Raw genomic sequence first — 10,765 nt, forward strand, 5'->3', positions numbered from 1 at the left:
GCACCCTACTTACAACTCTCTTGACAAAAGCCAAGGTGGTCACCTCGGGCAATGGAGAGGAAAAATACAGCAGGTCGCCAAAGCCAACAACATAATGGAAAAAAGCCTACGGCACCTGGTATTCCCAGGCGGTCTCCCATCCAGGTACTAACCAGGCCCGACCCTGCTTAACATCCGAGATCAGACGAGATCGAGCGCTTTCAGGGTGATGTGGCCGTAGGCGATCTTGAACCCCACTTACAACTCTCTTGACAAAAGCCAAGGTGGTCACCTCGGGCAATCGAGAGGAAAAATACAGCAGGTCGCCAAAGCCAACAACATAATGGAATAAAGCCTACGGCACCTGGTATTCCCAGGCGGTGTCCCATCCAGGTATTAACCAGGCCCGACCCTGCTTAGCATCCGAGATCAGACGAGATCGAGCGCATTCAGGATGATGTGGCCGCAGGCGATCTTGCACCCTACTTACAACTCTCTTGAAAAAAGCCAAGGTGGTCACCTCAGGCAATCGAGAGGAAAAATACAGCAGGTCGCCAAAGCCAACAACATAATGGAAAAAAGCCTACGGCACATGGTATTCTCAGGCGGTCTCCCATCCAGGTACTAACCAGGCCCGACCCTGCTTAGCATCCGAGATCAGACGAGATCGAGCGCATTCAGGGTGATGTGGCAGTAGGCGATCTTGCACCCTACTTACAACTCTCTTGACAAAAGCCAAGGTGGTCACCTCGGGCAATCGAGAGGAAAAATACAGCAGGTCGCCAAAGCCAACAACATAATGGAAAAAAGCCTACGGCACCTAGTATTCTCAGGCGGTCTCCCATCCAGGTACTAACCAGGCCCGACCCTGCTTAGCATCCGAGCTCAGACGAGATCGAGCGCATTCAGGGTGATGTGGCAGTAGGCGATCTTGCACCCTACTTACAACTCTCTTGACAAAAGCCAAGGTGGTCACCTCGGGCAATGGAGAAGAAAAATACAGCAGGTCGCCAAAGCCAACAACATAATGGAAAAAAGCCTACGGCACCTGGTATTCCCAGGCTGTCTCCCATCCAGGTACTAACCAGGCGCGACCCTGCTTAGCATCCGAGATCAGACAAGATCGAGCGCTTTCAGGGTGATGTGGCCGTAGGCGGTCTTGCCCCCTACTTACAACTCTCTTGACAAAAGCCAAGGTGGTCACCTCGGGCAATCGAGAGGAAAAATACAGCAGGTCGCCAAAGCCAACAACATAATGGAAAAAAGCCTACGGCACCTGGTATTCCCAGGCGGTCTCGCATCCAGGTACCAACCAGGCCCGACCATGCTTAGCATACGAGATCAGACGAGATCGAGCGCATTCAGGGTGATGTGGCAGTAGGCAATCTTGCACCCTACTTACAACTCTCTTGACAAAAGCCAAGGTGGTCACCTCGAGCAATCGAGAGGAAAAATACAGCAGGTCGCCAAAGCCAACAACATAATGGAAAAAAGCCTAGGGCACCTAGTATTCTCAGGCGGTCTCCCATCCAGGTACTAACCAGGCCCAACCCTGCTTAGCATCCGAGATCAGACGAGATCTAGCGCATTCAGGGTGATGTGGCAGTAGGCGATCTTGCACCCTACTTACAACTCTCTTGAAAAAAGCCAAGGTTTTCACCTCGGGCAATCGAGAGGAAAAATACAGCAGGTCGCCAAAGCCAACAACATAATGGAAAAAAGCCTACGGCACCTGGTATTCCCAGGCGGTCTCCCACCCAGGTACTAACCAGGCCCGACCCTGCTTAGCATCCGAGATCAGATGAGATCGAGCGCATTCAGGGTGATGTGGCCGTAAGCGATCTTGCACCCTACTTACAACTCTCTTGACAAAAGCCAAGGTGGTCACCTCGGGCAATCGAGAGGAAAAATACAGCAGGTCGCCAAAGCCAACAACATAATGCAAAAAAGCCTACGGCACCTGGTATTCCCAGGCGGTCTCCCATCCAGGTACTAACCAGGCCCGACCCTGCTTAGCATCCGAGATCAGACGAGATCGAGCGCATTCAGGGTGATGTGGCTGTAGGTGATCTTGCACCCTACTTACAACTCTCTTGACAAAAGCCAAGGTGGTCACCTCGGGCAATCGAGAGGAAAAATACAGCAGGTCGCCAAAGCCAACAACATAATGCAAAAAAGCCTACGGCACCTGGTATTCCCAGGCGGTCTCTCATCCAGGTACTAACCAGGCACGACCCTGCTTAGCATCAGAGATCGAGCGCATTGTGGGTGATGTGGCCGTAGGCGATCTTACACCCTACTTACAACTCTCTTGACAAAAGCCAAGGTGGTCACCTCGGGCAATCGAGAGGAAAAATACAGCAGGTCGCCAAAGCCAACAACATAATGGAAAAAATCCTACGGCACCTGGTATTCCCAGGCGGTCTCCCATCCAGGTACTAACCAGGCCCGACCCTGCTTAGCATCCGAGATCAGACGAGATCGAGCGCATTCAGGGTGATGTGGCAGTAGGCGATCTTGCACCCTACTTACAACTCTCTTGACAAAAGCCAAGGTGGTCACCTCGGGCAATCGAGAGGAAAAATACAGCAGGTCGCCAAAGCCAACAACATAATGGAAAAAAGCCTACGGCACCTAGTATTCTCAGGCGGTCTCCCATCCAGGTACTAACCAGGCCCGACCCTGCTTAGCATCCGAGCTCAGACGAGATCGAGCGCATTCAGGGTGATGTGGCAGTAGGCGATCTTGCACCCTACTTACAACTCTCTTGACAAAAGCCAAGGTGGTCACCTCGGGCAATGGAGAAGAAAAATACAGCAGGTCGCCAAAGCCAACAACATAATGGAAAAAAGCCTACGGCACCTGGTATTCCCAGGCTGTCTCCCATCCAGGTACTAACCAGGCGCGACCCTGCTTAGCATCCGAGATCAGACAAGATCGAGCGCTTTCAGGGTGATGTGGCCGTAGGCGGTCTTGCCCCCTACTTACAACTCTCTTGACAAAAGCCAAGGTGGTCACCTCGGGCAATCGAGAGGAAAAATACAGCAGGTCGCCAAAGCCAACAACATAATGGAAAAAAGCCTACGGCACCTGGTATTCCCAGGCGGTCTCGCATCCAGGTACCAACCAGGCACGACCATGCTTAGCATACGAGATCAGACGAGATCGAGCGCATTCAGGGTGATGTGGCAGTAGGCAATCTTGCACCCTACTTACAACTCTCTTGACAAAAGCCAAGGTGGTCACCTCGAGCAATCGAGAGGAAAAATACAGCAGGTCGCCAAAGCCAACAACATAATGGAAAAAAGCCTAGGGCACCTAGTATTCTCAGGCGGTCTCCCATCCAGGTACTAACCAGGCCCAACCCTGCTTAGCATCCGAGATCAGACGAGATCTAGCGCATTCAGGGTGATGTGGCAGTAGGCGATCTTGCACCCTACTTACAACTCTCTTGAAAAAAGCCAAGGTTTTCACCTCGGGCAATCGAGAGGAAAAATACAGCAGGTCGCCAAAGCCAACAACATAATGGAAAAAAGCCTACGGCACCTGGTATTCCCAGGCGGTCTCCCACCCAGGTACTAACCAGGCCCGACCCTGCTTAGCATCCGAGATCAGATGAGATCGAGCGCATTCAGGGTGATGTGGCCGTAAGCGATCTTGCACCCTACTTACAACTCTCTTGACAAAAGCCAAGGTGGTCACCTCGGGCAATCGAGAGGAAAAATACAGCAGGTCGCCAAAGCCAACAACATAATGCAAAAAAGCCTACGGCACCTGGTATTCCCAGGCGGTCTCCCATCCAGGTACTAACCAGGCCCGACCCTGCTTAGCATCCGAGATCAAGCGCATTCAGGGTGATGTGGCTGTAGGTGATCTTGCACCCTACTTACAACTCTCTTGACAAAAGCCAAGGTGGTCACCTCGGGCAATCGAGAGGAAAAATACAGCAGGTCGCCAAAGCCAACAACATAATGCAAAAAAGCCTACGGCACCTGGTATTCCCAGGCGGTCTCTCATCCAGGTACTAACCAGGCCCGACCCTGCTTAGCATCAGAGATCGAGCGCATTGTGGGTGATGTGGCCGTAGGCGATCTTACACCCTACTTACAACTCTCTTGACAAAAGCCAAGGTGGTCACCTCGGGCAATCGAGAGGAAAAATACAGCAGGTCGCCAAAGCCAACAACATAATGGAAAAAATCCTACGGCACCTGGTATTCCCAGGCGGTCTCCCATCCAGGTACTAACCAGGCTCGACCCTGCTTAGCATCCGAGATCAGACGAGATTGAGCGCATTCAGGGTGATGTGGCCGTAGGCAATCTTGCACCCTACTTACAACTCTCTTGACAAAAGCTAAGGTGGTCACCTCGGGCAATCGTGAGGAAAAATACAGCAGGTCGCCAAAGCCAACAACATAATGGAAAAAAGCCTACGGCACCTGGTATTCCCAGGCGGTCTCCCATCCAGGTACTAACCAGGCCCGACCCTGCTTAGCAACCGAGATTGAGCGCATTGTGGGTGATGTGGCTGTAGGCGATCTTGCACCCTACTTACAACTCTCTTGACAAAAGCCAACGTGGTAACCTCGGGCAATCGAGAGGAAAAATACAGCAGGTCGCCAAAGCCAACAACATAATGGAAAAAAGCCTACGGCACCTGGTATTCCCAGGCGGTCTCCCATCCAGGTACTAACCAGGCCCGACCCTGCTTAGCATCCGACATCAGACGAGATCAAGCGCATTCAGGGCGATGTGGCCGTAGGCGATCTTGAACCCTACTTACAACTCTCTTGACAAAAGCCAAGGTGGTCACCTCGGGCAATAGAGAGGAAAAATACAGCAGGTCGCCAAAGCCAACAACATAATGGAAAAAATCCTACGGCACCTGGTATTCCCAGGCGGTCTCCCATCCAGGTACTAACCAGGCCCGACCCTGCTTAGCATCCGAGATCAGACGAGATCGAGCGTATTCAGGGTGATGTGGCCGTAGGCAATCTTGCACCCTACTTACAACTCTCTTGACAAAAGCTAAGGTGGTCACCTCGGGCAATCGAGAGGAAAAATACAGCAGGTCGCCAAAGCCAACATCATAATGGAAAAAAGCCTACGGCACCTGGTATTCCCAGGCGGTCTCCCATCCAGATACTAACCAGGCCCGACCCTGCTTAACATTGGAGATCGAGCGCATTGTGGGTGATGTGGCCGTAGGCGATCTTGCACCCTACTTACAACTCTCTTGACAAAAGCCAAGGTGGTCACCTCGGGCAATCGAGAGGAAAAATACAGCAGGTCGCCAAAGCCAACAACATAATGGAAAAAAGCCTACGGCAACTGGTATTCCCAGGCGGTCTGCCATCCAGGTACTAACCAGGCCCGACCCTGCTTAGCATGCGAGATCAGACGAGATCGAGCGCATTCAGGGTGATGTGGCCGCAGGCGATATTGCACCCTACTTACAACTCTCTTGACAAAAGCCAAGGTGGTCACCTCGGGAAATCGAGAGGAAAAATACAGCAGGTCGCCAAAGCCAACAACATAATGGAATAAAGCCTACGGCACCTGGTATTCCCAGGCGGTCTCCCATCCAGGTACTAACCAGGCCCGACCCTGCTTAGCATCCGAGATCAGACGAGATCGAGCGCATTCAGGGTGATGTGGCCATAAGCGATCTTGCACCCTACTTACAACTCTCTTGACAAAAGCCAAGGTGGTCACCTCGGGCAATCGAGAGGAAAAATACAGCAGGTCGCCAAAGCCAACAACATAATGGAAAAAAGCCAACGGCACCCGGTATTCCCAGGCGGTCTCCCATCCAGGTACTAACCAGGCCAGACCCTGCTTAGCGTCCGAGATCAGACGAAATCGAGCGCATTCAGGGTGATTTGGCCGTAGACAATCTTGCACCCTACTTACAACTCTCTTGACAAAAGCCAAGGTGGTCACCTCGGGGAATCGAGAGGAAAAATACAGCAGGTCACCAAAGCCAACAACATAATGGAAAAAAGCCTACGGCACCTTGTATTCTCAGGCGGTCTCCCATCCAGGTACTAACCAGGCCCAACCCTGCTTAGCATCCGAGATCAGACGAGATCTAGCGCATTCAGGGTGATGTGGCAGTAGGCGATCTTGCACCCTACTTACAACTCTCTTGAAAAAAGCCAAGGTTTTCACCTCGGGCAATCGAGAGGAAAAATACAGCAGGTCGCCAAAGCCAACAACATAATGGAAAAAAGCCTACGGCACCTGGTATTCCCAGGCGGTCTCCCACCCAGGTACTAACCAGGCCCGACCTTGCTTAGCATCCGAGATCAGATGAGATCGAGCGCATTCAGGGTGATGTGGCCGTAAGCGATCTTGCACCCTACTTACAACTCTCTTGACAAAAGCCAAGGTGGTCACCTCGGGCAATCGAGAGGAAAAATACAGCAGGTCGCCAAAGCCAACAACATAATGCAAAAAAGCCTACGGCACCTGGTATTCCCAGGCGGTCTCCCATCCAGGTACTAACCAGGCCCGACCCTGCTTAGCATCCGAGATCAGACGAGATCGAGCGCATTCAGGGTGATGTGGCTGTAGGTGATCTTGCACCCTACTTACAACTCTCTTGACAAAAGCCAAGGTGGTCACCTCGGGCAATCGAGAGGAAAAATACAGCAGGTCGCCAAAGCCAACAACATAATGGAAAAAAGCCTACGGCACCTGGTATTCCCAGGCGGTCTCCCATCCAGGTACTAACCAGGCCCGACCCTTCTTAGCATTGGAGATCAAGCGCATTGTGGGTGATGTGGCCGTAGGCGATCTTGCACCCTACTTACAACTCTCTTGACAAAAGCCAAGGTGGTCACCTCGGGCAATCGAGAGGAAAAATACAGCAGGTCGCCAAAGCCAACAACATAATGGAAAAAATCCTACGGCACCTGGTATTCCCAGGCGGTCTCCCATCCAGATACTAACCAGGCCCGACCCTGCTTAACATTGGAGATCGAGCGCATTGTGGGTGATGTGGCCGTAGGCGATCTTGCACCCTACTTACAACTCTCTTGACAAAAGCCAAGGTGGTCACCTCGGGCAATCGAGAGGAAAAATACAGCAGGTCGCCAAAGCCAACAACATAATGGAAAAAAGCCTACGGCACCTGGTATTCCCAGGCGGTCTGCCATCCAGGTACTAACCAGGCCCGACCCTGCTTAGCATCCGAGATCAGACAAGATCGAGCGCATTCAGGGTGATGTGGCCGTAGGCGATCTTGCACCCTACTTACAACTCTCTTGACAAAAGCCAAGGTGGTCACCTCGGGCAATCGAGAGGAAAAATACAGCAGGTCGCCAAAGCCAACAACATAATGGAAAAAAGCCTACGGCACCTGGTATTCCCAGGCGGTCTCCCATCCAGGTACTAACCAGGCTCGACCCTGTTTAGCATCCGAGATCAGACGAGATCGAGCGCATTCAGGGTGATGTGGCCGTAGGCGATCTTGCGCTCTACTTACAACTCTCTTGACAAAAGCCAAGGTGGTCACCTCGGGCAATAGAGAGGAAAAATACAGCAGGTCGCCAAAGCCAACAACATAATGAAAAAAAGCCTACGGCACAAGGTATTCCCAGGCGGTCTCCCATCCAGGTACTAGCCAGGCACGACCCTGCTTAGCATGCGAGATCAGACGAGATCGAGCGCATTCAGGGTGATGTGGCAGTAGGCGATCTTGCACCCTACTTACAACTCTCTTGACAAAAGCCAAGGTGGTCACCTCAGGCAATATAGAGGAAAAATACAGCAGGTCGCCAAAGCCCTACAACATAATGGAAAAAAGCCTACGGCACCTGGTATTCTCAGGCGGTCTCCCATCCAGGTACTAACCAGGCCCGACCCTGCTTAGCATCCGAGATTAGACGAGATCGAGCGCATTCAGGGTGATGTGGCAGTAGGCAATCTTGCACCCTACTTACAACTCTCTTGACAAAAGCCAAGGTGGTCACCTCGGGCAATCGAGAGGAAAAATACAGCAGGTCGCCAAAGCCAACAACATAATGGAAAAAAGCCTACGGCACCTGGTATTCCCAGGCGGTCTGCCATCCAGGTACTAACCAGGCCCGACCCTGCTTAGCATCCGAGATCAGACAAGATCGAGCGCATTCAGGGTGATGTGGCCGTAGGCGATCTTGCACCCTACTTACAACTCTCTTGACAAAAGCCAAGGTGGTCACCTCGGGCAATCGAGAGGAAAAATACAGCAGGTCGCCAAAGCCAACAACATAATGGAAAAAAGCCTACGGCACCTGGTATTCCCAGGCGGTCTCCCATCCAGGTACTAACCAGGCTCGACCCTGTTTAGCATCCGAGATCAGACGAGATCGAGCGCATTCAGGGTGATGTGGCCGTAGGCGATCTTGCGCTCTACTTACAACTCTCTTGACAAAAGCCAAGGTGGTCACCTCGGGCAATCGAGAGGAAAAATACAGCAGGTCGCCAAAGCCAACAACATAATGAAAAAAAGCCTACGGCACAAGGTATTCACAGGCGGTCTCCCATCCAGGTACTAGCCAGGCCCGATCCTGCTTAGCATGCGAGATCAGACGAGATCGAGCGCATTCAGGGTGATGTGGCAGTAGGCGATCTTGCACCCTACTTACAACTCTCTTGACAAAAGCCAAGGTGGTCACCTCAGGCAATCTAGAGGAAAAATACAGCAGGTCGCCAAAGCCCTACAACATAATGGAAAAAAGCCTACGGCACCTGGTATTCTCAGGCGGTCTCCCATCCAGGTACTAACCAGGCCCGACCCTGCTTAGCATCCGAGATTAGACGAGATCGAGCGCATTCAGGGTGATGTGGCAGTAGGCAATCTTGCACCCTACTTACAACTCTCTTGACAAAATCCAAGGTGGTCACCTCGGGCAATCGAGAGGAAAAATACAGCAGGTCGCCAAAGCCAATAACATAATGGAAAAAAGCCTACGGCACCTAGTATTCTCAGGCGGTCTCCCATCCAGGTACTAACCAGGCCCGACCCTGCTTAGCATCTGAGATCAAACGAGATCGAGCGCATTAAGGGTGATGTGGCAGTAGGCGATCGTGCACCCTACTTACAACTCTCTTGAAAAAAGCCAAGGTGGTCACCTCGGGCAATCGAGAGGAAAAATACAGCAGGTCGCCAAAGCCAACAACATGATGGAAAAAAGCCTACGGCACCCGGTATTCCCAGGCGGTCTCCCATCCAGGTACTAACCAGGCGCGACCCTGCTTAGCATCCGAGATCAGACGAGATCGAGCGCATTCAGGGTGATGTGGCCGTAGGCGGTCTTGCACCCTACTTACAACTCTCTTGACAAAAGCCAAGGTGGTCACCTCGGGCAATCGAGAGGAAAAATACAGCAGGTCGCCAAAGCCAACAACATAATGGAAAAAAGCCTACAGCACCTGGTATTCCCAGGAGGTCTCCCATCCAGGTACTAACCAGGCCCGACCCTGCTTATCATCCGAGATCAGACGAGATCGAGCGCATTCAGGGTGATGTGGCCGTAGGCGATCTTGCACCCTGCTTACAACTCTCTTGACAAAAGTCAAGGTGGTCACCTCGGGCAATCGAGAGGAAAAATACAGCAGGTCGCCAAAGCCAACAACATAATGGAAAAAAGCCTACGGCACCTGGTATTCCCAGGCGGTCTCCCATCCAGGTACTAACCAGGCCCGACCCTGCTTAGCATCTGAAATCAGACGAGATCGAGCGCATTCAGGGTGATGTGGCGGTAGGCGGTCTTGCACCCTACTTACAACTCTCTTGACAAAAGCCAAGGTGGTCACCTCGGGCAATCGAGAGGAAAAATACAGCAGGTCGCCAAAGCCAACAACATAATGGAAAAAAGCCTACAGCACCTGGTATTCCCAGGCGGTCTCCCATCCAGGTACTAACCAGGCCCGACCCTACTTATCATCCGAGATCAGACGAGATCGAGCGCATTCAGGGTGATGTGGCCGTAGGCGATCTTGCACCCTGCTTACAACTCTCTTGACAAAAGTCAAGGTGGTCACCTCGGGCAATCGAGAGGAAAAATACAGCAGGTCGCCAAAGCCAACAACATAATGGAAAAAAGCCTACGGCACCTGGTATTCCCAGGCGGTCTCCCATCCAGGTACTAACCAGGCCCGACCCTGCTTAGCATCCGAGATCAGACGAGATCGAGCGCATTCAGGGTGATGTGGCCGCAGGCGATCTTGCACCCTATTTACAACTCTCTTGACAAAAGCCAAGGTGGTCACCTCGGGCAATGGAGAGGAAAAATACAGCAGGTCGCCAAAGCCAACAACATAATGGAAAAAAGCCTACGGCACCTGGTATTCCCAGGCGGTCTCCCATCCAGGTACTAACCAGCCCCGTCCCTGCTTAGCATCCGAGATCAGACGAGATCGAGCGCTTTCAGAGTGATGTGGCCGTAGGCGATCTTGCACCCTACTTACTACTCTCTTGACAAAAGCCAAGGTGGTCACCTCGGGCAATCGAGAGGAAAAATACAGCAGGTCGCCAAAGCCAACAACATAATGGAAAAAAGCCTACGGCACCTGGTAATCCCAGGTGGTCTCCCATCCAGGTACTAACCAGGCCCGACCCTGCTTAGCATCCGAGATCAGACGAGATCGAGCGCATTAAGGGTGATGTGGCAGTAGGCGATCTTGCACCATACTTACAACTCTCTTGACAAAAGCCAAGGTGGTCACCTCGGGCAATCGAGAGGAAAAATACAGCAGGTCGCCAAAGCCAACAACATAATGGAAAAAAGCCTACGGCACCT

At 52.2% G+C, this 10,765-nt stretch overlaps 20 non-coding genes and 24 pseudogenes across 20 annotated transcripts; all 44 read right to left on the minus strand.

Moving 5' to 3' along the window:
- Positions 1-103: 103 nt before the first annotated feature.
- Positions 104-222, minus strand: LOC143977590 (5S ribosomal RNA). The gene has a single exon (XR_013273843.1). It is a non-coding gene; the product is annotated as a 5S ribosomal RNA (ribosomal RNA).
- A 109-nt stretch (positions 223-331) lies between these two features.
- LOC143977855 (5S ribosomal RNA) lies at positions 332-450 on the minus strand (annotated as a pseudogene).
- Positions 451-559: 109 nt separating this feature from the next.
- Positions 560-678, minus strand: LOC143978356 (5S ribosomal RNA; annotated as a pseudogene).
- Positions 679-787: 109 nt separating this feature from the next.
- Positions 788-906, minus strand: LOC143978292 (5S ribosomal RNA; annotated as a pseudogene).
- Positions 907-1,015: 109 nt separating this feature from the next.
- On the minus strand, positions 1,016-1,134 carry LOC143978167 (5S ribosomal RNA; annotated as a pseudogene).
- Positions 1,135-1,243: 109 nt separating this feature from the next.
- Positions 1,244-1,362, minus strand: LOC143979229 (5S ribosomal RNA; annotated as a pseudogene).
- A 109-nt stretch (positions 1,363-1,471) lies between these two features.
- On the minus strand, positions 1,472-1,590 carry LOC143979309 (5S ribosomal RNA; annotated as a pseudogene).
- A 109-nt stretch (positions 1,591-1,699) lies between these two features.
- On the minus strand, positions 1,700-1,818 carry LOC143978021 (5S ribosomal RNA). The gene has a single exon (XR_013273890.1). It is a non-coding gene; the product is annotated as a 5S ribosomal RNA (ribosomal RNA).
- Positions 1,819-1,927: 109 nt separating this feature from the next.
- Positions 1,928-2,046, minus strand: LOC143977089 (5S ribosomal RNA). The gene has a single exon (XR_013273374.1). It is a non-coding gene; the product is annotated as a 5S ribosomal RNA (ribosomal RNA).
- A 327-nt stretch (positions 2,047-2,373) lies between these two features.
- On the minus strand, positions 2,374-2,492 carry LOC143977429 (5S ribosomal RNA). Its single transcript, XR_013273708.1, has one exon. It is a non-coding gene; the product is annotated as a 5S ribosomal RNA (ribosomal RNA).
- Positions 2,493-2,601: 109 nt separating this feature from the next.
- LOC143978293 (5S ribosomal RNA) lies at positions 2,602-2,720 on the minus strand (annotated as a pseudogene).
- A 109-nt stretch (positions 2,721-2,829) lies between these two features.
- Positions 2,830-2,948, minus strand: LOC143978169 (5S ribosomal RNA; annotated as a pseudogene).
- A 109-nt stretch (positions 2,949-3,057) lies between these two features.
- On the minus strand, positions 3,058-3,176 carry LOC143979398 (5S ribosomal RNA; annotated as a pseudogene).
- Positions 3,177-3,285: 109 nt separating this feature from the next.
- Positions 3,286-3,404, minus strand: LOC143979310 (5S ribosomal RNA; annotated as a pseudogene).
- A 109-nt stretch (positions 3,405-3,513) lies between these two features.
- On the minus strand, positions 3,514-3,632 carry LOC143978033 (5S ribosomal RNA). Its single transcript, XR_013273891.1, has one exon. It is a non-coding gene; the product is annotated as a 5S ribosomal RNA (ribosomal RNA).
- Positions 3,633-3,741: 109 nt separating this feature from the next.
- On the minus strand, positions 3,742-3,850 carry LOC143979569 (5S ribosomal RNA; annotated as a pseudogene).
- Positions 3,851-4,177: 327 nt separating this feature from the next.
- On the minus strand, positions 4,178-4,296 carry LOC143977079 (5S ribosomal RNA). The gene has a single exon (XR_013273364.1). It is a non-coding gene; the product is annotated as a 5S ribosomal RNA (ribosomal RNA).
- A 327-nt stretch (positions 4,297-4,623) lies between these two features.
- LOC143977263 (5S ribosomal RNA) lies at positions 4,624-4,742 on the minus strand. Its single transcript, XR_013273547.1, has one exon. It is a non-coding gene; the product is annotated as a 5S ribosomal RNA (ribosomal RNA).
- Positions 4,743-4,851: 109 nt separating this feature from the next.
- LOC143976464 (5S ribosomal RNA) lies at positions 4,852-4,970 on the minus strand. Its single transcript, XR_013272771.1, has one exon. It is a non-coding gene; the product is annotated as a 5S ribosomal RNA (ribosomal RNA).
- A 109-nt stretch (positions 4,971-5,079) lies between these two features.
- On the minus strand, positions 5,080-5,188 carry LOC143979779 (5S ribosomal RNA; annotated as a pseudogene).
- A 109-nt stretch (positions 5,189-5,297) lies between these two features.
- LOC143978505 (5S ribosomal RNA) lies at positions 5,298-5,416 on the minus strand (annotated as a pseudogene).
- A 109-nt stretch (positions 5,417-5,525) lies between these two features.
- On the minus strand, positions 5,526-5,644 carry LOC143980114 (5S ribosomal RNA). Its single transcript, XR_013274257.1, has one exon. It is a non-coding gene; the product is annotated as a 5S ribosomal RNA (ribosomal RNA).
- Positions 5,645-5,753: 109 nt separating this feature from the next.
- On the minus strand, positions 5,754-5,872 carry LOC143978374 (5S ribosomal RNA; annotated as a pseudogene).
- A 109-nt stretch (positions 5,873-5,981) lies between these two features.
- On the minus strand, positions 5,982-6,100 carry LOC143978988 (5S ribosomal RNA; annotated as a pseudogene).
- A 109-nt stretch (positions 6,101-6,209) lies between these two features.
- LOC143976543 (5S ribosomal RNA) lies at positions 6,210-6,328 on the minus strand. The gene has a single exon (XR_013272847.1). It is a non-coding gene; the product is annotated as a 5S ribosomal RNA (ribosomal RNA).
- Positions 6,329-6,437: 109 nt separating this feature from the next.
- Positions 6,438-6,556, minus strand: LOC143977090 (5S ribosomal RNA). Its single transcript, XR_013273375.1, has one exon. It is a non-coding gene; the product is annotated as a 5S ribosomal RNA (ribosomal RNA).
- A 109-nt stretch (positions 6,557-6,665) lies between these two features.
- Positions 6,666-6,774, minus strand: LOC143979682 (5S ribosomal RNA; annotated as a pseudogene).
- A 327-nt stretch (positions 6,775-7,101) lies between these two features.
- On the minus strand, positions 7,102-7,220 carry LOC143977193 (5S ribosomal RNA). Its single transcript, XR_013273476.1, has one exon. It is a non-coding gene; the product is annotated as a 5S ribosomal RNA (ribosomal RNA).
- Positions 7,221-7,329: 109 nt separating this feature from the next.
- Positions 7,330-7,448, minus strand: LOC143977573 (5S ribosomal RNA). Its single transcript, XR_013273841.1, has one exon. It is a non-coding gene; the product is annotated as a 5S ribosomal RNA (ribosomal RNA).
- Positions 7,449-7,557: 109 nt separating this feature from the next.
- Positions 7,558-7,676, minus strand: LOC143978674 (5S ribosomal RNA; annotated as a pseudogene).
- A 110-nt stretch (positions 7,677-7,786) lies between these two features.
- On the minus strand, positions 7,787-7,905 carry LOC143978393 (5S ribosomal RNA; annotated as a pseudogene).
- Positions 7,906-8,014: 109 nt separating this feature from the next.
- On the minus strand, positions 8,015-8,133 carry LOC143977195 (5S ribosomal RNA). Its single transcript, XR_013273478.1, has one exon. It is a non-coding gene; the product is annotated as a 5S ribosomal RNA (ribosomal RNA).
- Positions 8,134-8,242: 109 nt separating this feature from the next.
- LOC143977584 (5S ribosomal RNA) lies at positions 8,243-8,361 on the minus strand. The gene has a single exon (XR_013273842.1). It is a non-coding gene; the product is annotated as a 5S ribosomal RNA (ribosomal RNA).
- A 109-nt stretch (positions 8,362-8,470) lies between these two features.
- On the minus strand, positions 8,471-8,589 carry LOC143979352 (5S ribosomal RNA; annotated as a pseudogene).
- Positions 8,590-8,699: 110 nt separating this feature from the next.
- On the minus strand, positions 8,700-8,818 carry LOC143978395 (5S ribosomal RNA; annotated as a pseudogene).
- Positions 8,819-8,927: 109 nt separating this feature from the next.
- Positions 8,928-9,046, minus strand: LOC143979119 (5S ribosomal RNA; annotated as a pseudogene).
- A 109-nt stretch (positions 9,047-9,155) lies between these two features.
- Positions 9,156-9,274, minus strand: LOC143976305 (5S ribosomal RNA). The gene has a single exon (XR_013272619.1). It is a non-coding gene; the product is annotated as a 5S ribosomal RNA (ribosomal RNA).
- A 109-nt stretch (positions 9,275-9,383) lies between these two features.
- LOC143979648 (5S ribosomal RNA) lies at positions 9,384-9,502 on the minus strand. The gene has a single exon (XR_013274064.1). It is a non-coding gene; the product is annotated as a 5S ribosomal RNA (ribosomal RNA).
- Positions 9,503-9,611: 109 nt separating this feature from the next.
- Positions 9,612-9,730, minus strand: LOC143978261 (5S ribosomal RNA; annotated as a pseudogene).
- Positions 9,731-9,839: 109 nt separating this feature from the next.
- On the minus strand, positions 9,840-9,958 carry LOC143976721 (5S ribosomal RNA). Its single transcript, XR_013273017.1, has one exon. It is a non-coding gene; the product is annotated as a 5S ribosomal RNA (ribosomal RNA).
- A 109-nt stretch (positions 9,959-10,067) lies between these two features.
- On the minus strand, positions 10,068-10,186 carry LOC143979126 (5S ribosomal RNA). The gene has a single exon (XR_013274012.1). It is a non-coding gene; the product is annotated as a 5S ribosomal RNA (ribosomal RNA).
- A 109-nt stretch (positions 10,187-10,295) lies between these two features.
- On the minus strand, positions 10,296-10,414 carry LOC143977521 (5S ribosomal RNA). The gene has a single exon (XR_013273797.1). It is a non-coding gene; the product is annotated as a 5S ribosomal RNA (ribosomal RNA).
- A 109-nt stretch (positions 10,415-10,523) lies between these two features.
- LOC143978210 (5S ribosomal RNA) lies at positions 10,524-10,642 on the minus strand (annotated as a pseudogene).
- Positions 10,643-10,751: 109 nt separating this feature from the next.
- Positions 10,752-10,765, minus strand: part of LOC143978252 (5S ribosomal RNA) — a 119-nt pseudogene continuing 105 nt past the window's right edge.

The sequence above is a fragment of the Lithobates pipiens genome, unplaced genomic scaffold, assembly GCF_037356315.1.
Source record: "Lithobates pipiens isolate NorthernLeopardFrog02 unplaced genomic scaffold, aLitPip1_a1.2 Scaffold_13, whole genome shotgun sequence".
In the NCBI taxonomy this organism is placed as follows: Eukaryota; Metazoa; Chordata; class Amphibia; order Anura; family Ranidae; genus Lithobates; species Lithobates pipiens.